The 27,200-nt window shown below is 35.4% G+C and overlaps 1 protein-coding gene across 2 annotated transcripts in view; it reads left to right on the top strand.

The window, feature by feature from the left end:
* The window catches only part of LOC137253894 (glutaminyl-peptide cyclotransferase-like), a 92,584-nt gene that overhangs the window by 7,900 nt on the left and 57,484 nt on the right, over positions 1-27,200 (top strand). The window contains exon 1 of one of the 2 annotated variants that reach the window (XM_067791496.1): positions 24,121-24,187. The exons of the other annotated variant lie outside the window; for it this stretch is intronic. The gene's annotated coding sequence lies outside the window, so the exon portion shown is untranslated. Of the gene's footprint in view, positions 1-24,120; positions 24,188-27,200 lie in introns of those variants that run through there. 2 annotated transcript variants of the gene reach the window in all.

The following is a 27,200-nucleotide window of genomic DNA, read 5'->3' as shown; positions in this document are numbered from 1 at the left end:
GCCTTAATGTTTTTGTTGTTGTGCTTAGTAACAGCTTAGAGATGGTGATATTCGTCACACTGCCCTCCACCTAAGTCTGATCGCCACGATCAGACAAATCTCTCGATCTAACCGCTGCTAGCCTCTCCAAACGAACCACCCTTCTATTTCGTGGTTTCCCAATTGTTTGCATGCGGTAGATGATATCACTGATCCTCTTCACAACTCTGTACGGGCCTTCCCAACTGCACCAAAGTTTGAATGGAACACCTTTCCGCCGGTGAGGGTTGTATAGCAGTACCAAATCTCCCTCCAGGAAACCTTCCGAATTATTGTTCTTGTCATACCTGTGTTTCATCCTAGTACTCATTATCCAGGACCGTTTCCTCACACTCTGTTGTTTGGCCAATGAACTACTTCGTAGAGCTTGCGCTTGACGGATTGAATTTTATCTACAGTAGTTTGGCCCAAATACGGTGCAGATATTGACAAAAACGTTTCGGACTTCAATACCATCATTCACGCTATTCTGGAAAGACACGTACCTAAGCGTAAACGTGCTTCCATTGAACTAGTCCCAATATGGTTCACTAAAGAGCTGAAATCTTTAAAAAATAAAAAATTGCGTTCCTTCAAGCTGTATAAGGAGACGGGTTCACACTCTGACTACTTAAAGTACTCTATATTGCGTCATAAATATTTTGAATTAAACAAAATGTGTTACAATACCTATCTCTGTACGATGAAAAAGAAAATAACTTGCAATCCGAAAGCTTTCTATGATTTCGTAAACTCTAAACGTAGGGAGAAACGGTTTCCTTCTGGTATGAAATACCGTGATGATTTCTCTAGCGACGATCAAGATATTACTAACTTCTTTGCACAATTTTTCAAATCTAACCATTCCGCTGAATTAATTTCTTTGTCTAGTGAATACCCGTATCAACTTAACTCACTTAACGCAATTAATATTCCAGCAATATCTCCAGAAGAGGTTTTTACATATTTAACGTCTTTGAAGGAATCTTATAAATACGGTCCTGACCTAATTCCCACATGTTTTCTCAAAAAATGCGCTGAACACATTTATCAGCCCCTAACTGATTTATTCAACATGTCCCTAAACATGATGTTTTTCCTGCTGCTTGGAAGGAATCTTTTCTAATATCGCTTCACAAAAACGGCATTAGGTCATGTGTAGAAAATTTTCGAGGAATTGCAAAATTGTCTGCCATTCCAAAGGTATTTGAAGCCATTGTTACCAATCAGCTAACATTTTTAATTTCCATATTGATCGCAGACTCTCAACGTGGATACTGTAAAGGCAAATCTACCATTACCAACCTAGTTGAATTCACAATTCATTATTCTAATGGATTTAGAGAAAATCTTCACACCGATGTTATTTGCACTGATTTTAGTAAAGCATTTGACAAAGTTTCCCACTCCTTGCTTATCCGTAAGCTGGATCGACTTGGCTTACAACCTGGTCGGTCTCACCCAGTGGATATCTTCGCACATCTGCGGTAGAACGCAACAAGTAATTTTTAAAAATACTCTTTCAGATGTCATTAATGTTTCCTCTGTCGTTCCACAGGGCAGTCATCTCGGTCCAATTCTGTTCTTGCTATTTATTAATGATATCTGTACCACAATAAAATATTCCAAAATTTTAATGTATGCTGATGATGTAAAACTTTTTAGGTCCTATGCGTCTATTGAAGAACGTCCCTTTATTCAAGCGGATTTAAACTGCTTAGTTGCTTGGTGCAAGGCGAATTCAATGCCGCTGAACATCAATAAATGTAAATTCATGTGCCTCTCTCGGAGATCTTTGCCAGCAGCTTCTTACGTAATTGATAATTTTTGTCTTGTATCAGTAAATTATTTTGTTGACTTGGGAGTCACGATGGATGCTAAACTTAGTTTCAAACTTCATATTACAACTACTGCCAATAAGGCTACAGTTGTTCTATCATTCGTGAAGAGATGGTCTAAAGAATTTAATGACCTTTATGTAACCAAATCCCTTTTTACCACATTAGTTAGACCCATACTAGAATACGGATCAATAGCCTGGAATCCGCGATATCAAGTTCATGCAGATAGGCTTGACTCAATACAGAAGCAATTTTTACTTTTCTCTCTAAGGAATTTTCATTGGGACTCTGCGTATAATCTTCTACCTTATACTAGTCGGTTGAAGCTTATCAATCTTCCAACTCTCGCTAGTCGTATAGAAATGCTAGGCGTATTATTTATAGCTAAACTACTGAATGGCCTAATCTCTAGCCCCTTTCTTTTGAACGAAGTAAACTTCAATGTCCCATCACGAGCGTCAAGCCATTACAAACCTCTTCTTTTGAGGCAGTGCAGAACTAATTTCGAATTAAATGAACCTTTTCGGTGTTTGTGACATGATTTTAACTCTCATTCGAATTCATTTGATTTAACGGATTAACTTTTTACTATAAGGAAAACTGCCCTATCCTATCTTAACTTGTAACATAGTAAAAAAAATAAAAAATATAAAAACAAAATCTTTATATACTAAAAGCGTTAACTTATTTAACAATTTACTATATGTATAATTTTCAACTGTTATGTGTATAATACTCAGCTGATGATTTTTTTTCTGTAGCTGAGCAGTTTTAGATCTCAACGCTTAACAAACCTCCGCCTATCAAGAACTCGGTAAAAACAAAAACTGTGTGTCATGCGGATGCGCACCTCGTGTCGGTTGGGCGGGCTTTGGAGGTATTAATCCGTTGGGTTTATTTTTATTATAAGCTTTTATTTACTTTCACTTGGCTGTTGTCTGTAATCAAATCTTGCAAGTAAAATTTGATACACTTCCCGGTGTCCGATTGAGCTGAAATTTTGCACACATGTATAACTCTGATGACAATGCAATATTACTTTGCGAGAATTCGATAAATTAATCGATAACAGAGTTATCAGATTTGTGTTCACAAGGGAATAAAAGCCTAAGTCTTCAAGAATGCAGGTAACTTCGCTTTGTTTGTGTATGTAACAAACGAAGAAGTTAGGCGGTTATCGCTAAATGTTGCATACTTTTCTGCGCACTTGATTTTGTTTTACAGATTTTTGGCGATGTCACAATAAAATATGATTTTAAGTTAGTTAACACTCGAATAGAAGAACTTGACTGTTCAAAGTTGACTTCGAAGAAACCTTGTAATGTTGATGCATTGAAAGAAATGGATAGGATGAGAAACGTTACAAATAACTAAGTAAAGATTACGTAACTAATTTAAACAATATTTTACCCGACTAAAAATTTAAAAAAATTCCTATTTAAATTAAATTTAAGAAAAAGGCTTTTCTAAGAACAAGCTCCTATTACTTGTTAATAAAACGAACTAAAAAGTAAAAAATAAAATTAAGGAAAAAAACTTTTTTAAAAATAAGCTTTTATTATTGGTTAATAAAATTAACTAAAAAGTAAAAAATAAATTGACTGTAAAGAAATATAATACTTTTTAAGTTCATTGTAACCTTTAACGATATTTGTGATGTCAAGAAAAGGAGGTCCTAAATGTTCTTAATTATACCATCGAAATTTAACACGCTTTTATTAGAACAATTAGGACTGTGATATAAATTGTAAGATTTAATAATTTAGGTGTAAAGTTTTAATGTGAATTTTTTTGTCGCAGACGAAAGAGCCTAATTATCGATAAAGGTTACAATGAACTTATAAAGTGTTATATTTCTTTACAATCAATTTATTTTTTACTTTTTAGTTAATTTTATTACCCAATAATAAAAGCTTATTTTTAAAAAAGCTTTTTCCCCTTAATTTTTTATTATACTGCCTTAAGTCAACAATACAATGGTTATAACGGTTGTGGTCTAAGCAATTTAGAAACAGTGGGCAGTGTCACGCCTCCCTTCTGCGAAGCTTTTTTGATGTGTAAACATCTTTACCAAAAACCTGAATGTATTGAATATAAGTGTATTCGTAGGAAGTGTAGGCGTAATAAATGGGATTAGTATGTATGAAGAATATGGCACGGGGGCTGGTCAATGCTCATAAAAGATTGGATATGAGCGAAATCAGACAGCGTATCAGTTAAAAGAAATTGAGGAATTCAGAAAAACAGGTCAATGATATGTAAAGGAAAATCTGTTATAAACTTGCTATCGATAACACAGCTTATCAACGAGTTAGCAATTTTCTGTCGAAAAGTTATCGGTTTGTTGTCGAAAATGTATCGATTTATTATCGAAAAGTTTTCGACAATTTATCGGAAACCTATCGATATGTGGTTAAAATGTGAAGGTTTTGTGATTGAAAAGTTATTGATTTGTTAGCTGAGGGTAACAAATTTCTTATCGGCGTGTGTGTCATAATTTAGTGCACTGCTCCCAACTTTGGCTTTTGTGGCAGCATACGATTGAACATATCGCGCACCTTGATCAAAATACCGATCAACTAAAAAAATCGCTAAGTACAGAAAACGCGGAAAATTGTTTACTTAACCTCTTTGCGCTAATTAGTGGTGGTATTCATAAAACGAGTTTACAGTTCGGTAGCTATTGAATTGGAAACTTCATTTCATTGTATTCATAACTTTAAAATTTCAGATTATGAGTTAGCTTTCTTTTGATCTAGATATGCGGTACTATCAGTTTGGAAACAAATAGTACTGATTAAGTTGAGTATATGAACTAAATAACGCTAAGTACAATTAAATTTTTCTTAGTAAAATAATAGAAAAACATTTTACTAAATACGCGCTAATTGCGTTTCGCTGGAATAAACATAACAAACTTGAATTTGCTATTTTGGCAAAGCAAAAGTAGTTTGCTGAATTTATTAAGAATTTGTATTGTACTTGACGCATTAACCTTACACATAGAAAAAAAAACTTAAGGAAAACTTTTTTTATTTTTGATGTTGCTTTGGCCGGCACTTGAGCTCAGAACGTTCGATGCGGTAGGCGAAGGACGCGCACACCATACCACCGCACAGTGTAACTTTTTTCACTTTTAGGATGCCAAAATTAATAACAGCCAAACCAATGGAGCAATTCATTTGAAATTTCGCAGTGTGTTTGCAGATACCTAAATCTGATTTGAGAATAAAAATGGGCTTGATCCGTCCACTTTTTCTCCTTGCCCTCATATAAGGTGAAATTTCACATAATCATATTTTCTACTTTAAAAACATTTTCCAGTGCCAATATAAATAAAAATTGTTTAGATTTCTCAACTTTCTCATTAATGCTTGCCGCTTTGACCTAGGGGTTTTCCGCAAACTGTTTATGAACGGGTCTGACGATATCAGCAATATGTGCAGCAAATGCAAATTACTACACATTCTTGACTTTTTTGTGGTGAAAAGTTCACGATAGTTTCGTGCATCTTTGTTTCTGGACTCTTGAGCTTCTTCTGAAAGTTGACTAATAGGAAGAAAAGCAGACACGATTATACTCTTTCCACGAAACAGAATTTTATGTACGGTCACTGGCATATTGTACCAAGTATATTCCAATAAATACAGTACCCTTGTCTCTGCCACATAGTGGCCAAAAGCTTCAGAATTTATTTGAAACACACATCCTATGCATGAAAGTATTGTATGAAACCTTTTCAAAAGATTGATGTTTATGTCGGTTATGTCTGATGTTATTTCAGGATCTCCAAAGAATCTTCTCGCAATGTTGCCATCATTTGTGTTGCCGGTTCTTTGCTTTGGCATATCAATCAAAAGACCAACTTCATTCCTAAATCTATTTTAGATATGTTCTTTCTTCTTTTTCATCTTTTCTTTATTTTCTTCGCCCCGCACACACCAGGTCTTCATTTCCATTCGATAAGCGATGTGTAGCATACATTCCATGTATCGTTTCCAAGAATGTAAAGGGGAAATTCCGAAAGCAATCATGCTTTTGTCAACATTTCACTCTGACAGGGCTCGCATATTGTTCATATCTTTTGGAGAGGCCCCACATATGTAGCACTTTTGCGATGATGTATATGCCGACAGAGCGTGCAAACTTTACCATCAATCATGCACAACACAAACGTTGATTTCACGAGTAAGTTTAGGTTATCTCTTTGAATTGTTGTAGGACGAAGACTAGAAATTTGGTCTTTGACAGACTGCACCTCCTTTGAAATGACATCTCGTGTTTCTTTTGTAAAAACAAATTTTATCGGGCGGCAGTATCGCGTGGAAGATGGAGCAGGATTACTCCAAACTATAACCTTTCGTTTGTCAACCATTGTATATATTTGAAGGAGTACTAGTGAAATGTAAATATACTAGTGTCCGATTTGTTTTCTTCCGAAAATTGTTGTTTGTAACAGCTATGCTCAGCTCCATCACATCCCCATTTTATAATTGCATTTAGTTCTTTAACCTCAGGGGAAGAAGCACTCAATTGCTTAGAAGTATCACCCATAATAGACGACCATCAGGTAGGCGTGCATACATAACATAAGTTGACGGGATAAGTGCAGAACTCGTTAACTATGGGAAAACTCATATGACAAAAAATGAAGGTTATTCAGTGCACAAATTTCCTTTTTCTGGGTTTTTACCATTTCAGATATAACTGTCTTTTTTTTGGGATCTAGTATTCTAGACTTGAATTGAGGACATTCCATTCTTAGGTCACTGCGCTTCATACGTGAGCGAGGGCATAGAGACTTTAATTTGGCGATTACAAAGAAAAACGCAACATTTCGCAATGGCTTTTTTTATATGAAACTATATGAAATTCCCTTTAATGTGTATGTATTCGTTCAATATAATTGGGCGGAATCAGACACGTTTTATTCTATTGAAAACGAAACATTTTCTAAGCTTACCAAACTTTTAGTGGCTGTCTAAAATAAAGAAAAAAAAAACATTTAAAAAATGCCTACGTGGCTGAAACTTACCAACGCTGGTACAAACTATCCAGGTATGTTAAATAAAATAGTTGGAAATCAAAACAGTTATCGAAAAATCCACCACGTGGCCACAAAGTTGGTTAAAAATTTTGGACTGTGAAATGATTTTTACACTTCTTTCAATTATCGAAGTTTCATAATGCTTATCATGGTGATCGTGGGTTTTTTACTTTGCTTTGTATACATTTTCTTAACAGTTGGTTATTAATCCGTTGCATGTCAAAACATTTTTGAGATTGGAGAACATTGTTTTTTGGACTTTTGGCATCCTAAAAGTGAAAAAAGTTACACTGTGCACCGTAGCCGCTTTTTGTCAATAAGTGGTTTAAGATTTTGGCAGGCACACGGTTAAAAGTTTAAGCCTAGGTAGGCAGGTAGGTGAAATGGCTGCGACCCTGGTCGCCCAAGTAGCTATTTAAAGCCGTTTTGATGCCATGCTACTCGTCTAAAAACCTACGGAATGTTACGGTCAATGTATCACAACCAGCCAGAGTTGTTGATAAAATTAAGAATATTCGGGATTGCTATCACAGATAACCCTCTGAGGTGTTCTAGAAACGGGGTTTCCAAGAAACCTTAGCCGGGATCTAGCCAGAGCCGGGCATTTACACATTAAGTGTTCTGCTGTCTCGCTGGCATTTCGATCTTTGCAGCTTCTGCAGTATTCGTTATACGGAATGCCCATTTTTTCCGCATGCGTACCTACTGCCCAATAACCGGTGCAGTTTGAGCCTAAATCTGAAATTTTTTTGTACATATGACCAAACCAAATTTTGTTTAAAATATAGATTATACCAGTCTTACTGAAAACGAGTGCATAGAACTGTGTTTTAATTTGAAACTAGAGAAGTCTACACTTAAAGTTAAAAAAAAAAAAAAAAAAAAAATAGTGGGCGGTAACAATTGATACACAGTTTTGGTTCATAACTATTTCCAAATAAGCACTAGTTTGGTACAAACTAGGGTTTACCCAGTTATAAAATCGATAGTTTGGGTTACAATTTTTCATATTTAATTTGAGAAATATGTTATCTACAAAAAAACTGCTGCCAGCTTTAGTGAACTCTGAGTATGAGTATAATTTCTTTTCCTAAACTTTCCTGCTGACTTTCCCGCTGGCTCGGAACAATCGAAAATTGGGAGAGTACCTTACTATAAGCAACAACTAGAATTTTTCCACGATTCGGAACCCAAGAAACGTACCAATAAAATATTTATACTATCATTTTTACACTTGTTCGGAGCTACCGAAAGAGTTCCTATAAACCAACTATTACTAAAGTGGAAATACATATGTACATATGTATCTAGTTCGGAACTATGAAAAGTTAATGCACCTCGACCCAACTGCATGCAGATATAGATGGCGAACTAGTAGAGGTTTCAAATGCAATAGAAACGAACCAGTTTGAACTATAGATTTTTTCTACAGGGTTGCACTACCCGTGTAAGAAATCATTTCATAACACCTTATATGTATAACAAAATTTTTCGAAAATGATTCGATAACTTGCAGCACTTTTCACAAGGCAAACTTGTTATTTTTGAATTTTCAGCACCAAATTTAAACTCTATGAATAAGTTTTAAAACCAGAAGTCTCTATTCCAGTTTCTATTTTTAAATTTTTTCAACCTTTTGCATTTGTTTGAAAGCCAGGAGTTACTGCAAGTTTGTATTTTTGGATTTTTAGAAACTTTTTGGTTTTTTTTGAAACAATTTTAATATTTTATTATATTTATTTTACAACCTCATACTTTCCGGATGTATGGAAAGTGGCCAAGGTTCTACCTCATCCTAAAATTAGGAAGGCAAACTCTCCGGGGAAAAAAAAAGAAGAAAAACTTTCAGCCAATTCTAAAGGGGTCGGGTTCAAAATTGGTCGAAATGGGATGAAATACCCCATATACTTCTAACTTCAATTAAACAAAAAGAGCACTAATACACGCTTTTGACATTTATATATCAATTTACCGTTATTGTGATTCGAAAACTTAAATTATTTCTTATGGTCCTGTATGCTCACATGTGACTCATTGAACGTGGTAAACAAAATTGTTTTTGCTACGTTCAGGAGTCACATTTGACTCACAAAATAAAATAGCCAAAATAAGGTAAATATATGTCAAATTATTTATAAAAATAATATTTTATAATATATATTCATATTATTCAATTAAGCAATACGAAAAAATAATGGGCGTGGGCATTCCCAAAGCGCTTTGTATGGGGACAGGGAAGTTGTTAGGCTATTTATTCTGTTTAAAATTTGTTAAATTAATTATATGCATGTATATTTATAAATGAATATGATTTCCTTGACTTGTAATAATTTTGTGTTGTACCATAATATATTCTGTTATCTTACTGTACGAATAACGAACTCTTAAATAAATGAAATGAAATGAAATAAACTTATTGTTCTAACAAGTTTTAAATTGAAATCGAATAAAATTAAAAATTACAATAGTAAACTGAGAGGTTTTCAATTTAGTAGCAAAATGTTTCAAAAAGTGTTTAAACCGATGAATGGTTAAAAATTTAGGCTCAGATTTTTAACCGTGCACTTGCTTCACCACTGTATATAAATAGCGCCCACAAAACTTTTCTTGCTTTAGTTAATTTATACTTAGCAAGCATCGAAAGAAGTCGGGAACTAAAATGAATCTCCACAATTATTTCGCGATCATGGTTGTCGTGCTTAACTGCCACTTCACTCATATAAATTCGCAATTTCCTAATAATTATGAACTTATAGGTATTGAAGATGGGCGTTATTTGGTAGCATTACTTCAGAAAGAACAATTTTATTGCACTGGTTCATTAGTCTCTATGCAAGCAGTGATCACAGCTGCAAAATGCTTGTACGGTTTAAAAACAAAGAAAATCAAAGTTGCAGCAACATTAACCGGACCAAATCGCAAAGTGCAGAATGTTGTTTATCAATATGAAAATAGCGCAGAAAGCAAGTTGGGTATAGCTGGAATTGAGCTGAATAAACCCTTTGAAAGTAGGGATAGAGTGGTTCCAATACCACTTTGCGAAAATGAAGTTTTTGTGGGCACAAAAATGGTAGTTAGTGCATGGTCTCCACAAATGCCAAGACAACTATATCTTAAACACATAACAAATGAGGTTACTATAATAAAACCAGAGGAATGTGGGATTTACAAAGAAACTATAAAAGAAAGTATGCTTTGTGTTGAAGGTTTGAAAGTATTTTGTGATGGAGATTATGGAGCACCAGGCCTCGTGAATGGACAGCTTTGTGCGGTGGCAGTATTTTCGACTGATGGCTTTCACTTAAGTCCGCGAATTTATGTAAATGCAACTGATACAGAAGTTGTGTGTTTGATAAGAAGATTGATTGATAAGAAAAAATCCGGAATGTTTTTGTGAATTATTACTCTATCTCTTGCTCTACCCACAGAGCTGTAATATTTGTCGACAAAATTGTACGGAAAATAGTCTTGCAGCACTTTTCATAAATAAAATTAAAATTTTTAAATTTTCAGCAACTGGTTTGAACTTTTTTTTTTTTTTTAAGTCCAGATGTGTATTCGAGTTAGAGCTTACGATTTCTTGAACTTATTCGAGAAGCGAATTCGCCCGTGCCTCGCCTTCACGCGATATTCTCGAATCTCGAATTACTCGTAAGGCTCGCGAGCTTCTTGACATTCAATTTAATCGATTCAGTGCCTGTAGTTAATTGAGGGGTTTCCAATTTAGTTGAACAAATTTTCAAAAAGTGCTTAAATCGAACAATGGTTTAAAATTACAAACAAATGTTGCGTTGTGTCTTATTCCAAACAGACAACTGCGACATATTTTAGCTACAAACTAAATACCAAATCTCTTAATCGTTGTCACGAGATTAAAGATTTGGGTGACATTTTTGACTCCAAACTCTCTTTTTCCAGTCATATTGACTTAATTGTTTCAAAGTGCTTTGCAATGGTTGGATTCATTAGACGAAACACCAGTGACTTTAAGGACACTTTTCATCTCCTTGTTCAGAAGTCGCCTTGAATATTACTCAATAATAAGGAATCCTTTCTTTGAATCTAACTCCTATAAAATTGAGAGAGTTCCAACAATTTTTACGAAAATTGCTTTACGGATGCTTCACTGGTCAGACGTATACCAGCAGGCACAAATTGTTTGGTCTTCAGGCTTTGCACGACACAAGAACTTTTATCTCAATCATGCTTGCCTATAATGTAATAAACTTTAGCACGAATTGCTCTGATTTATCTAATTTGTTCATTCCTTATATTCCACTGCGTGATCTTCGGTGTAACAGATTATTTATCGAAATAACTCATAAAACGAATTACGATATGAATCAACCTACATATAACTAGGACTATACATCTAGCAAATCGATTCAGTAGTGTTCTTAATTTTAATAACAGCTTATATAAGTTTGAGCTTGAATTGTTTTCTATTTTTAACTAGTCTGTAAGAAAGCATGTACTTTTAGACTGAATGAGTTAAGTAAATAAAAAAATAATAATAAAAGAAATTTCTAGCTGTGCACTAAATCATTATGAGGTATTGATAATTTTAGATGTATCGCACAATATTAGCTTTGTACTACCCATGACAAAAAAGTAAAAAGTTGTATCTATATATGTATATAAAAAGAAGTGTACATTTTGATTGTCACTCTATAACTCGAGAACGGATAGAAAGATTGCCATGAGATGATGTTTGGTTGATTTTGAAATCGGTTTAGCCGTTCTTGAGTTATGATTTTTTTTTAGAGAAAATTCAAATATGTATATAAAAGAAAGTGGTGTTAGTTACACTACCCATAATTCAAGAACGGATGAACCGATTGGGCTGAAAATTGGTGAACAGGTAGCTCAGAACCAGGAAACGGACATGGGATACTTTTTATCCCGTTCTGGCTAGGGTATTGAGATCAAAACGTGGACCTGGGTAATCCTGGGATATGTTCATAGAATATGGATATCAAATGAAAGCTGTTGATGAGTGCTTTGGTAGAGGGTAAGTTTTATACCCCTGGGTGACTATGGTCTCGAGATATTTGCCAAAACGTAGACCCGGGATCGCCTGGAATGTGTTTATAGAATATGGATAACAAATGAAAGCTGTTGATGAGTAGAGGGTAATTTTCATACCCCTGAGTGAATAGGGTCTCGAGATATAGGCCAAAACGTGAACCAGGGTAACACTAGGATGTGTTTTTACATTATGGATATCAAATTGAAACTGTTGATGTGTGCTTTAGTACAGAGTACGTTTTATGTCGCTGGGTGACTAGGGTCTCGAGATATAGGCCAAAACGTGAACCAGGGTAACACTAGGATGTGTTTTTACATTATGGGTATCAAATTGAAGCTGTTGATGTGTGCTTTAGTACAGAGTAAATTTTACACCGCTGGGTGTCTAGGGTCTTGAGATATATGCCAAAACATGGACCCGGATACCCCTAGAATGTTTGTGTATTATGGATATCAAATGAAAGCTGTTCCTGAGAGCTTTAAAGTAATTTTCAATGTGATATTCGATTTAGTCCCATCAACCTGGCAAAACTGATAAATAAGCATGCGAAGCCGAAATAAAGACATGAACTAATATACCCACATACCAATTTGTATACGTCCTATTCGATTTGCCTGAAATTTGGTATATAAATTTGCCGCCTATATTAGAATTTACGATGATTTTTTCGGGAAGTAGACCAGAGACGGAGTGGGACTGGGATTGGGATTAGGACTGGGACTGAGACTGAAACTGAGACTCGTAGTGGGACTGGGACTGAGACTCGGAATGGGCATGGAACAAAATACATACCACCCTCTGGAACTGGCAATAAGAAATGAAGAAGAATGAAAAAAACTTGAGAGAAGAGAAAAGAGATAAGAAGAAGGAGACAGAGAAAGAGATAGAATGAGGCGAAGATGGAGATAGATGAAGCGAAATATATGAAGGCAGGAGTGAATACAAAGATTAGGAAAAAGTGTAGATGGGCGAGGGCAGAGTTAGACGGAAAAAGCTTATTAAAATGTATGCAGATAGACCAAATTTCGGGCAGAACGACGTCTGCCGGGTCTGCTAGTTATGTATAAATAAAATGTTGAAACTCCTCATCATTCCAGTGTACGAAAATTTTCTTTTCAAGGTGAAAGTTTCTTGCGTTTTTCAGCAAAATGGTATGTTTTATGGAAAAATACATAATAACAGAATTGTGGATCATAAAATTGTCAACAAAAAGTCTCAATCATTTTTTTCTTAAGAGCCACTATTCCTGAAATATTACGATCCAAAAAGTTGTAAACGTCCATAGTATGCACACGTTTCCACGCCACCTATGAGATACTGCACTTAGCGCGTTTTTTAACGCGGTTTCTCCAGTCGGCGTATTCCACGAGCAAGCGCGTGTATTCAATAGAGAGTATATCTCAATACTGACGGTATTTAATTAATTACAGTAGGTATACGACCACAGCCCCACACACAATTGAACAGGGGGCAGATATTGCCTCGAGGTTACACTAGCGTATAAATGAAATGACTGGGTTTCATTTTACCTAATATTCCGATAATTTTATTTTATGCTTATATTATGTTTTAAGTCTAAGCTACAGTGACCGACAGGAAAATATCATATATATTATTTATAATTGTTGTTTTTATGCACGGGTCCCTTTTTCGGTCTTATCTGGAATTCAAATCTATAAATAAAGTTTTGGTTGTATAGATGAAGATTCGGACTATTACGAGCTTTTGATACTTTTAGTCGTAGTGCCAAATGGCAGCACAAGCTGTAAATTTTCATTGATTGATAGAACAGCTGATATCTGTTGATATTTGATAAGAGACTTTTATATTGGTTGCGCAAGATGCGCACGGGTCCCGCTCATGATGACTTATATTCGAACTCTAGAGATGTACTGATTTCCGGCTTTTCGTAACACTCTGTATCTATTCTCTTATTTTTTTTTGGTCTAATTTGACCGAACTAAGACAGTAGCAGCTTTTTTTTTTTAGATGGAATATTTATAAAATATATGTCAAATATTAAAAATTAAAACTCGAAAATGTAGATTTTTGAACTAGAAAAGGTCTAGTGTCTACCGAACAAGCACTAACTTCGTATTTTGGGTCTAGCTCTGGACCGGAAATTTTCATCACTAGTTAATGTCTTCCCTACAGGGAACTTAATTGTTAAGTTATTACTCACCAACTGCAAAGAATTCAAAACTGAATTGTTGGATATATATAAAACAGTTTGTAACAAACGAAAATCATGCTCCACAAGTCACTTATCGTACACGTACTGCTATATGTAGCGGGCCGTGTTCTGGAGAAAAGTTCTTCGCAAGGTCTACGTGCGTTTACGCGTTGGAGACAGCGCGTACCGAAGACGACATAATGATGAGCTGTAGCTGCAGCTTCACGAAGACTTCAACTTAGTCCAGCGAATTAAAACGCAGCGGCTTCGCTAACTAGGCCATGTTATGCGAATGAAAAATGATACTGCGGCTAAGAAAGTGTTTCTATCGGAACCCGCCTATGGAAGCAGAGCAAGAGGGTGGATTTAAACTCGTTTGGTGTGGCCAATTGGCGCCAGTTGGCAGAAGCGACTGGCGCACCTTGTTGCACTACCGTAACCGTTTAAACGGTTAAGCGGCATTTAAGTAAGTAAGTTCTAACAGTGTAGAATTGATATTTGATATACATATACATGGACGACCTAAGAATTTAAAATAACAACTTTTTTATCTATATACTAGCAGACCCGGCAGACGTTGTTCTGTCCTAAATTTGGCCTATCTGCATATATTTTAATAAGCTTTTTCGGTCTAACTCTGCCCTACCCCTCTACAATTTTTCCTAATCTTTTTATTCACTCCTCCCTCCATCTTTTTCGCTTCATCTCCATCTTCGTCTCATTCTATCTCTTTCTCAGTCTCCTTCTCTCTTTTCTCTTCTCTCAAGTTTTTCCCATTCTTCTTCATCCCTTATTACCAGTGCCAGAGGGTGGTATGTATTTTGTTCCAGTCTTATTCCGAGTCCCAGTCCCACTCCGAGTCTCAGTCCTAGTCCTAGCCCTAATCCCAGTCCCAGCCCGTCTCTGGTATACTTCCCGGAAAAAAACATCGTAAATACTAATATAGGCAAGTTTATATACAAAATTTCAGGCAAATCGAATAGGACGTATGTAAATAGGTATGTGCGTATTATTAATTCTTGTCTTTATTTCGGCTTCGCATGCATATTTATCAGTTTTGCCAGGTTGATGCGACTAGATCGAATATCACAATGTACTTTAGAGCTCGCAGCAACAGCTTTCATTTGATATCAATAATATACACACATTCTAGGGGTATCCGGGTCCATGTTTTGGCCTATATCTCCAGACCCTAGTCACACAGCGGTGTAAAACTTACTCTGTATTATAGCACACATCAACAGCTTAAATTTGATACCCACAATGTAAAAACACATTCTAGGTGTATCCCGTGTTATGGTATTCGCATTTTCTACGGGAAGCAGTAAGGAAGGCGGTCGGCATGATGTGGTGGTGCACAGTGGCTAGTCATTGTCGGCTGGGGCGGGTCCTTGCCAACCTTACTGTTCCTGCGCCATAATCAGAAAAAAATCATATCATGCCTATCAAAACTAAAAGCTGTCAAATTTTAAATAAACTGACAGAAGCGCAGAGACCGACTCAAAATGCTTATAACTTCAAAATTAAAACGACATCCGGCCGAACCGGATGCCACGGACACACCGTTAACACTCAAAATTTCAAAAAAAAAACGAAGAAAAGAAATTGGCGCAAAAAAAATTTCCCGAAACGGACATGGCCGGTTACTAACTCTAAAATCAAATTCAAAAATAAATTTGCAAAAAAAAGCTGAAAATTAAAATGAAAAAGAAAAGGGCCGAATATAATTTGGGGGCGCCGCGGGTGTTGTTGCGACGCCCGGTGCATTATTCCACCCTCAAATCCATGGCCACCGACGCACCTATTTTTCGGTGGCCCCTTACCTGTAGACCCTACGTGCTTCTAAATAAATGACGACGCCAGCATTCCCATTTTAAATATTAATTTATTTATAATTCATTTCTATTAACGTATGTAAGCAACAAAAAAAATAAGATAATGCAGGTTTCTTAACCAGGGCTACAGCATTGTTGAACTACGAATAGCTAATTACACTATGAAAATGTAGGTAAGTGTGTGTAGTGCATAAGTGAGAGAAAAAAAAAATGATCCAACATATCACTTTATTGGGCCGAAATCGAAACGAAATCTAATATGAATACTTAAGTCTGACTAAGCTTGTTCTGTTGGGGGTTCTTTTCTTTTCTCTTACTTTTGCTCGTAATATTTTAAATTATACAATTATTTACGTCTCCCCCCTTTTTTTTTATAATCGTTATAAACGCTATGTGTGAGATAAATATGTAATTGAATGTACTTATGTATAGTAAATATACTACATACAACGTAAGAATTTGGTCGAGTACCCCTTTTCTGTTTTCCCTTCACAAAACATATTTTAGGGCTATAAAGTTGGGATACAAATTCCGATAATTGGGGCTCTCTTACAAAATTATTATGTTGTTGTAGTATAACTTATTTTTGAGTTTAACAAAATATCAATTTGGTATAACGCATAGTATAATGACACTAACATGTAATATGTACCAAGAAAACTTGTTATAAAAGCAATAAAGATGAAATTTGTATAGCGCTATGTATTATATGCACGTATATTATTTGCTTCTGGTTGTTCGAACGATATTGCTAGCAATAGTGAGTCATATGTATAGATATATATATATAGATATTGTATTTGAATGATATAAGAAAAGAAAGTTTAAATCTTCTAGCCAATTCGTGCAAAATTTTTTTTCTAACAACCCACGGTTGAGCTCCAAAAATGGATCGTTAAAACGTTTCACGTGCTAAGGACGGCTTATTATCAATAAAATTTATAGAGCTAACTTCAAACATTTTAAAGCGACAAAATATATTATTAAAATGATATAAAAAAGGATGTATGCCCTTTGCTGTAAAGCTAACAATTTCAAGTATTCAATAATAAAATTTGACGGAAAAAATTGACCCTTGTTAAATGGTTCAACCGGACTGTATAAAACCCTCTAAGTACCACTTAGAAGTTTCTTTAACTACCCTGAAAAAACGCTCTCATCATTCCACGTCATTTGACTAGCTATTATACAGTCATAGGTTATATTCCTAGTACATTTGTATGGGCGTGGGTAAGTTTTATGACCAAATTTTTTTGTAGGGTAATTATTTTGAAGTTCATACATGGCTGGTACTTACATGGCCGTCAGAGTACGTACCGTGGGCCTCTGCCGGCGTGGTTACTCGTGATGTTGTTGTTGCTGGTGAAGTTGTCGCTGTTGTTGGTTATGGCGCGCGAGTTAGTGCAACAGAAAATACACTACTGTACCGATAACATCATCCCATGTATGATATAGAATCAGTAGTTTACATAAAAAGTATGGTTCCCTTTAAACATTGTCTATCTATCTATTAACCATTATCAGAAACCAAAACATTGTAAGCAAAGATAAGATTTCTATTTAAACATAAACCAAATACAAACATAAACAAAACATAAACAAAACCAAATAAAATATTATCAGCGAAGAAAAGATTCCTATTCAACCATTGTAAGCATATATAAGATTTCTAGTTAAACATTATCAGCAAGATCCTTTTTTGAACATTATCAGCAGCCACTAAACAAAAGAAACCAGAGCATATAAATAGACGATTAAGCATAGAAATAAGTTAGTCTTCTATTACACTGAAGCATATGAACTTCAGTTTAGAATTCATTAAAGTACATATAGATACAAATAAAGTATATTGTTTTATTTAAAATCGAAAGTACATACTTAACTGGGGGATCAATAAGTGAATAAGTGAATAATAAAAGGAACTCCTAAAAAATCAAATTCCACACGTCCTGAAAAAGAGGACAAGGAGAACCAGAAAATAAAACTGGACCTCTTCCGCAAAAAACGATTACAAGTGTTTGACCAAAGCAGGGGAATCATTATGGAAGCAAGGTTAGTAACCTTGGAACAAGCTCATGCCGCTATAGAAGCACAATTAGCCCAGCTGCGGCAAGCGCAAGTACCTAATATCAAAGAATTTCAACCGATAAGTCCCAGGATAAACAATGCAAATGAAATAAATCTGAGACTATTCGAACGGCTACCAGTGTTCAACGGAGACACATCCAAATACAGGACATGGAGGGCAACCATTATATCAGCAATGAGTCCCATAGAAGCCTTTATTAATACCAAACCATATTACGATGCATTATTTATAATACGTCACACGAAGATCGAAGGAGAACCAGCAACTCTTCTACAGAATCATGGCACAGTGTTCCACTTACAAGCAATACTCAATCGCCTAGATTACAGCTACGCCGATAATAGAAGCTATAACGCCCTCATAGAGGAAATGAAAAGACAAATACAAGGTAAACAGACGCTATCCGAATTCCACAGCAAGATCTGTCAAATCTTTAATTTAGCAATGACTAAATGTGAAATTGATTACCCAGGGAATACTCACTCTCTACAGCAGGTCACAAAAGAAATGGCCATAGATTGCTTCCGCAATGGCATAAATGATGAATTTACTCAACACACATTATATGCAGCAAAACCAAGAGATTTAGAAAGTGCATACGCAATTGCCACGGAGATTCTTTATAAAAGGCAGAATAATCCGATACGACGAGAAGCGTATAACTACCCTAAACAGTCACAAAATGAAAGGAGGTATCAACCATGAGTTCAACCTATTCCCCATATGGGAAGATCAAACCCGACACCAATGGACGTGGATACATCAATAGGAAGATTCCGGCAATCCACGAATAATCAGCATCAACAACAGCAATCGTATCAACAGAATCCTTTCAGAAACAACTATGAACGACAAAGAGCAGGATATGCACCTTTTAATCCCAATAGAGGAGAACCATTTAAACGAAACCACCAACCAACGTCATCAAGGTATAATATAGTACCGCAGAAACTACAAAGGATCAATCAAATAACGGATAATAATAGTGATCAGTCATTAAAGGTAAATATAGATGAAAGTGAATTTGAAAATAGAGCTACTTTTTTAGACGAGTAAATAATCTGCCGTGTCTTCAGATTATTTTATATGATAATAAAAAACTTTTAGTTTTAATAGACACAGGCTCGACATTAAATTATATTAGGAAAAATATTCCAAATGGAAAGACCTTTCCAGTTAAACAATTTGTTAGTAGAACTCTGAATGGTTCAAACACAATAAACTCAGCTAAGAAGATAAGAATGCTAGGACAAGAATTAGTATTTTTTGAAATCGAAGAATTAAAAGAATTTGATATGATATTAGGAGAACAATCCTTGAGAGAAATGAAGGCTAAGATAGATCTGTTCGAATATAAAATGATGTATGTCAGGAGAACAGAGCAGAAGAAAAAAGAAATGGATGTCAGTCAAGTAAATTTCACAATAGATGAGAGCAAATATAAAAAAGAGGTTGAAGAAATTATGAGAATTAATGAGGAAACAAATCCTATTTTACCATTTACAACAACAATTGAAGCCACGATTCGCACTAAAACTGAAGAGCCAATATGGACGAAACAGTACCCTTACCCCTTTTCAGACAATAATTTCATAAATAAAGAAATAAATAAAATGCTAGAGAATAATATAATTAAACCCAGTAAGAGTCCCTATAACTCACCCGTTTGGACTGTACCAAAGAAAGGAACTGACGAGTTAGGAAACCCTAAGAGAAGAATGGTCATAGACTTCCAGAAATTGAATAGCGAAACCATTACCGATAGATATCCCATACCTGATGTCAACATGACAATACAGAATTTAGGTAAAGCAACTGTTTTTACAACCCTAGATTTGGAAGCAGGTTTCCATCAGATAAAAATCAAGGAGTCAGACACCGAAAAGACAGCCTTTAGCATAAACGGAGCAAAATATGAATTCTTAAGGCTGCCGTTTGGACTAAAGAATGCACCTTCAATATTCCAAAGATGCGTAGATGACATATTAAGAAATTACATAGGAAAATTCGTACATGTATATATAGACGATGTGTTAATATATTCATCCTCACATGATGAACATATCGAACACATAAGAATTGTTATAAATGCACTGCGTCAAGCAAATATGAAGATTTCATATGAAAAATCTCATTTTTTCAAAGACAGCACTGAATATTTAGGACATATTATTAAACATAACAGAATAACTGTAGACCCACAAAAAATTGAGACCATAAAAACTACCCTGTGCCTATGAATCTGAAAGAATTAAGATCATTTTTAGGGCTAGCAGGATATTATAGAAAATTCATCAAAGACTACGCCAAGATTACCAAACCCCTAACATTGTTTTTAAGAGGAGAAAACGGTATCGTATAGAAAAAGCAAAGTGAAAGAATGCAAATAAAATTAGATGAGGAAGCCATAAAAGCGATGAGTATGTTAAAAAAGGAATTACAAACACAAGTCGAACTCTTTCAACCCGATTTCAATAAGCCCTTTGATTTAACCACGGACGCAAGTAATTTTGCCATAGGAGCTGTGTTATCCCAAGGTAGAAATCCCATTTGTTTTATATCCAGAACACTAAGCGAGACGGAACAAAAATATAGCACAAACGAAAAAGAGTTATTAGCCATAATTTGGGCACTACAAAAACTCAGAAACTATTTATATGAACGATCAGACCTTACAATCTATACGGATCATCAGTCCTTAACCTACTCTATTTCAGAGAAGAACCCCAATAATAAACTAAAAAGGTGGAAAAACCAAATAGAAGAATACGGTGCCAAATTGGTATACAAACCAGGTTTTCAAAACATCGTTGCGGATGCACTAAGTCGGCAACAAATTAATCAATTAACCGACTCAGAATCGCAGCACTCTCAACTCAGCTCACCCACTGAAACCATAAGAAGGGTAGGCACTAGCTTAAACCATTTTAATAATCAAATTATTATCCAAACTAACAATGGATTAGTAAGAATAGAAAGTAAAAATATATTCGGAAAATTTAGACATACCATATACTTCACAACTATAGAACAATTGATAAGTGATATTAAAGGCGTACTACACCCAAACAATATTAACGCCATAATCACTACCGAAGAAATTCTATACAAAATAAAAACTACACTAGTACAAACTTTCCCAACCACTACTTTTGTAATAACAAATGCATTAGTCAGAGACATCACTGGCGAAAATGAACAGAATGAGATAGTTGAACAAATACACAGAAGAGTACATAGAAATTATAGAAATAATATAAAAGAACTGTCTGAGAGCTATTACTGGCCTAACATGCGAGATATGGCAAAGAAGGCAGCACAAATATGTGAGATATGTAAAAAATGTAAATACGACAGACGTCCTAATAAATTACTTTACGGAAAAACACCAATACCAAATGAAGTAGGTACACATCTGCAAATCGATACATTTTTTATGGACAACCAAATATATATAACTACAGTAGATAGATACTCAAATTTCTGCTATATAAGAAAAATACCAGATAAGAAAAACTCATACATATATTTGAATGAAATACTATCCCAAACATTCCCATACGCAACGAACCTAACAACTGATAACGACCCGACATATGTTAATGTAGTAGCAAAATCCTTATACGATCGACTACATATACAGCACACAGCAGTGCCACCACAACATTCGACAACGAACGGTCAAGTAGAGCGGACGCACAGCACGATAGTGGAGCTAACTAACTTACTAGTAAAGGAAACCAAAGGTAAACACGAAGAGGTAATATTCGAAGCAGTACGACAGTACAATAAAACAATTCACTCGGTCACAGGACATAAACCCGAGGACGTTTTTTTCAACAGGGGAGGATACGACTATACAGTCATCAGAAACAGAATTCGTTATAAGCAAGAAAGAGATATCACCCAACAGAAGGCACCGAACAAACAAATTATTTACGAGAAAGGTGATATTATTTACGTTAAGAGAAGCCGAAGAAATAAAAAACACGATAGATTTATGAAAAAAATAATTGAACAGGATAACGGTAAAACAGTCACAACAACTGATAAAAGAATAATACACAAAGATAACATCCGTACGAACTAGAAATGAATCTCACAATAATAATAATCTTGCTGTGCATAAACAGAATTAGTTCAGACACAAGTATTACAGACCTGAAAGGAAAAGATTATATATTAATAGAAACGAATCCAGCTTTTATATTTGATAGCTATGATTATTTATATCATATTACAAATTTAACTAGAATATTAACACCTTACCAAAATATATTAAACTCAAAATATAATTCAAATCCTGAAGTGAAAATATTACACCGAAAAATTGAAATATTAATAAAACAGATTAATCCAGTTAATAGATTTAAAAGAGGATTAAACGCTTTAGGGACAATATTAAAATGGATAACAGGTACACCAGACCACGATGATGAAGTAGAGATACAGACAAGAATCAATCAACTAATTGAGGGACACAATAAACAAAAAATAATAAATAGTAATTTCGAAAAAATGTTAAACAAATTAAACCCCAAGGATTTCTCTGAAAAATTAATACTCACAGAAGTCTACAATGAACTTAATACTCTCCTAACTATAATTAATTTAGCAAAAAATAACAACTTCCTGTCAACTTCATTGGACTTAGAAGAAATTACAGAAATCATTGCGAAAGAAAAAACAAATGTTTTAACCATAAATATTTTAGAATATGCAGAAATTAAAATTGTTAAATTCAAACAAAACTTTGTAACAGTTTACAAATACCCAAAAATTAAAGAAAAATGTGAACAATTCTACATCAACTCATTAGCTTCAAAAAAAGGAAAATTAGTTATGGATAAAAATATTGCTTTATGTAAAGGAAATCAATACGTAAGAATCAATACATGTAAAGATTTTATAGATCAAACTATATGTAAGCAGAATAAAAAGGACGGATGTACAATACAAATATTAGAGAAAAATAATGCTCAATGTAAAATGATAAAAGAAAAGAATCCACCCTTTATTAATTATGGTAACGGAAACATTATTATTAGCGGATTGAATATATTAAACAACGAGATTTTAGATGGAGATTTTTCAATTTATTTCAAAACCAATATAACATTAAATAACGAAGTATATATAAACATTAGGGAAACTATGGTAAAAATACTCCATAAAAAGCATAAAGAAAATCTAGATATATTAGAATACTTAGAATCTCAATCAGAATACAAGTTCAATAATCTAGACGAAATATTATCCATATTTGTACCAATTGAACAAAATCCAATCAAGACTACATTTATAACTATATTAATTATAACCCTATTAATCACAATAACCAAACTATTATTAGAATTTAGAGTAAGAGCACTAATACAATGTCAAAAAGACCATGAAGAAAGAAAACAAAAATTAATAGAGTCCAAATTGTAAATAAGGACATTTAATTTTAAGAGGGAGGAGAGTTATTGCAACAGAAAATACACTACTGTACCGATAACATCATCCCATGTATGATATAGAATCAGTAGTTTACATAAAAAGTATGGTCCTCTTTAAACATTGTCTATCTATCTATTAACCATTATCAGAAACCAAAACATTGTAAGCAAAGATAAGATTTCTATTTAAACATAAACCAAATACAAACATAAACAAAACATAAACAAAACCAAATAAAATATTATCAGCGAACAAAAGATTCCTATTCAACCATTGTAAGCATAGATAAGATTTCTACTTAAACATTATCAGCAAGATCCTTTTTTGAACATTATCAACAGCCACTAAACAAAAGAAACCAGAGCATATAAATAGACGATTAAGCATAGAAATAAGTTAGTCTTCTATTACACTGAAGCATATGAACTTCAGTTTAGAATTCATTAAAGTACATATAGATACAAATAAAGTATATTGTTTTATTTAAAATCGAAAGTACATACTTAACTCGTGGTCTTGGGCGCGCTGTGTTGGTACTGTTGGTGGTTGTTACGCTCTGGTCCGAGGTGATCAAGTGAACCTGGTGGCAACAAGACTTCGTCTTGACCTTTACGATCTGGATGACTTGGTGCTAACTTTGGCATTCGTTGTATTACGCTGCAGTGTACTGCTGGCCGTGGAGGCGGAATTGGTGTCGGACGCTTTTTCCAAAGGTGGTGGTATACGTCGTAAACGTAGAGAAAGGAATTTATCTTCGGATACCAAGGGTTTCTCATCAACAATTTGTTTAGTACCGTCCGAATCCGAATCGAAATCACTAGAAATTTCCTCACTAGGTGTGACTGTGAAACGCCGACTTACTACTTCAACTGGATATTCTTTACGTTGAGCTTGTGTCAACACAACACAACCGTTGTAAGGTTTATTACCACCCAAAATAGACGAGTAAAAACGAGGTTTGTCGGAATGAACTGGTCGGTACTTTGCGCTATCGACTCTTTCCTAGTTTCTGGGCATTTTCCCGTTTGTTCTTTTGGTAGTTGGGTGAAGGAATCGGCCTGCAATTCCTCGTTGCGGTCTTGTGGTTCTTCACAATACCCTCTTGAATATGTGCACAGCACGGCGAGGGTGTTTTGCGATGAGTTGAATATAGTTGGGGATGTGCAGTTGATGTAAGCAATAGTGTTAATGAAGCAGGAGCTGTGCTTGACGCCTTTGCCTCTTTGGTTTATAAAATTTTTCGATTAACTGCGCAAAAGAAAAGCCAACTCTTGCTTTTTCCCGGGCGGAAAAACGTGCTATCTTTTTGCTTTCCTTTTTCTAAATTTTTCCACGTCTTCTTCGTTTTACTTGCGGCCGGAAACTCGTGGCAATTTCGCCCCATCACCAGTCACTAGGTGTGTTCGCACGAAAACGCTCCCAAGTGGACCGTAACCGTAGACCATAACAGCAGACCGTAACACCCGGTCCACCTTTTGGGCTATATCTCGAGACCCTAGCCTCCCAGTTGTAAGAAAAATATCCTGTACTATAGCACTCATCAACAGCTTTCATTTGATATCCATATTGTATAAACACATTCTAGGGGTACCCGGGTCCATGCTTTGGGCTATATCTCGAGACCCTAGCCTCCCAGTTGTATGAAAATTATGCTGTACTATAGCACTCATCAACAGCTTTCATTTGCTATCCATATTGTAGAAATACATTGTAAGGGTACCCGGATCCACGTTTGGGGCTATATCCCGAGACCCTAGCCTCCCAGTTGTAAGAAAATTATCCTGTACTATAGCACTCATCAAGAGCTTTCATTTGATATCCATATTGTATAAACACATTCTAGGTGTACCCGGGTCCACGTTTTGGGCTATATATCGAGACCCTAGCCTCACAGTTGTATGAAAAATAATCCTGTACTATAGCACTCATCAACAGCTTTCATTTGACATCCATATTGTATAAACACATTCTAGGGGTACCCGGGTCCACGTTTTGATCTCAAGACCCTAGACAGGTAGCGAAAAAAAGTAGACGTTTGCCGATTCTCAGACCTACCCAATATGTTCACAAAATTTCATGAGATTGGGTTCAGCCGTTTCGGAGGAGTTCAGCCTCTAAAACCGTGACAAGAATTTTATATATTAGATATAAAAAGAAGTGTACATTATGATTGTCACTCCATAACTCGAGAACGGATAGAAAGATTGCCATGAAATTTTTAGGAAAGATACAGGAAGGAGAGATAATGGCTAGTTGATTTTGAAATCGCAAATCGGTTTAGCCATATCTATATATATAAAAATGAATGTTTGTATGTATGTCATCGAGTAACTCAAAAACTACTGGACCGATTATTATGAAAATTGGTATATATATGTATTTTTCCACGTGGAAGGTTTACATAATGAGTACTTTGATACCGGGTGACTAGGGTCTCGAGATATAGGCCAAAACATGGACCCGCGTAACTCCAGGAAGTGTTTGTACAATATGGGTATCAAATGGAAGCTGTTTATGACTACTTTGACACTGGGTATTTTTCGTACCCCTGGGTGACTAGGGTCTCGAGATATAGGCCAAAACATGGACCCGCGTAACTCCAGGAAGTGTCTGTACAATATGGGTATCAAATGGAAGCTGTTTATGACTACTTTGACACTGGGTATTTTTCGTACCCCTGGGTGACTAGGGTCTCGAGATATAGGCCAAAACATGGACCCGGGTACCCCTAGAATGTGTTTATACAATATGATGAGTGCTTTAGTACAGGGTAGTTTTCATACCTATTGGTGACTAGGGTCTCGAGATATAGGCCAAAACGTGGACCCGGGTATTCCTAGAATGTGTTTATACAATATGGACATCATATGAAAGCTGTTGATGAGAGCTTTAGTACAGGGTAGTTTTAATACCTATTGGTGACTAGGGTCTCCAGATATAGGCCAAAACGTGGACCCGGGCACCCCTAGAGTGTGTTTATACAATATGGATATCGAATGAAAGCTGTTGATGAGTGCTTTAATACAGGGTAGTTTTCACACCTACTGGTGACTAGGGTATCGAGATATAGGCCAAAACATGGACCCGGGTAACTCCAGGAAGTGTTTGTACAATATGGGTATCAAATGGAAGCTGTTTATGAGTACTTTGACACTGGGTATTTTTCGTACCCCTGGGTGACTAGGGTCTCGAGATATAGGCTAAAACATGGACCCGGGCACCCCCAGAATGTGTTTATACAATATGGATATGAAATGAAAGCTGTTGATGAGTGCTTTAGTACAGGGTAGTTTTCATACATATTTGTGACTAGAGTGTCGAGATATAGGCCAAAACGTGGACCCGGGCACCCCTAGAATGTGTTTATACAATATGGATACCAAATGAAAGCTGCTGATGAGTGCTTTAGTACAGGGTAGTTTTCATACCTATTGGTGGCTAGGGTCTCGAGATATAGGCCAAAACGTGGACCCGGGTACACCTAGAATGTGTTTATACAATATGGATATCAAAGGAAAACCGTTGATGAGTGCTTTACTACAGGGTAGTTTTCATACCTACTGGTGACTAGGGTCTCGAGATATAGGCCAAAACATGAACCCGGATACCCCTAGAATGTATGTGTATTATGGATATCAAATGAAAGCTGTTGCTGAGGGCTTTTAAGTAATTTTCAGTGTGATATTCGATTTAGTCGCATCAACCTGGCAAAACTGATAAATATGC

The sequence above is a fragment of the Eurosta solidaginis genome, chromosome 5 (assembly GCF_040869045.1).
Source record: "Eurosta solidaginis isolate ZX-2024a chromosome 5, ASM4086904v1, whole genome shotgun sequence".
Lineage (NCBI taxonomy): Eukaryota > Metazoa > Arthropoda > Insecta > Diptera > Tephritidae > Eurosta > Eurosta solidaginis.
This window is presented reverse-complemented; position numbering and strand designations above follow the sequence as displayed.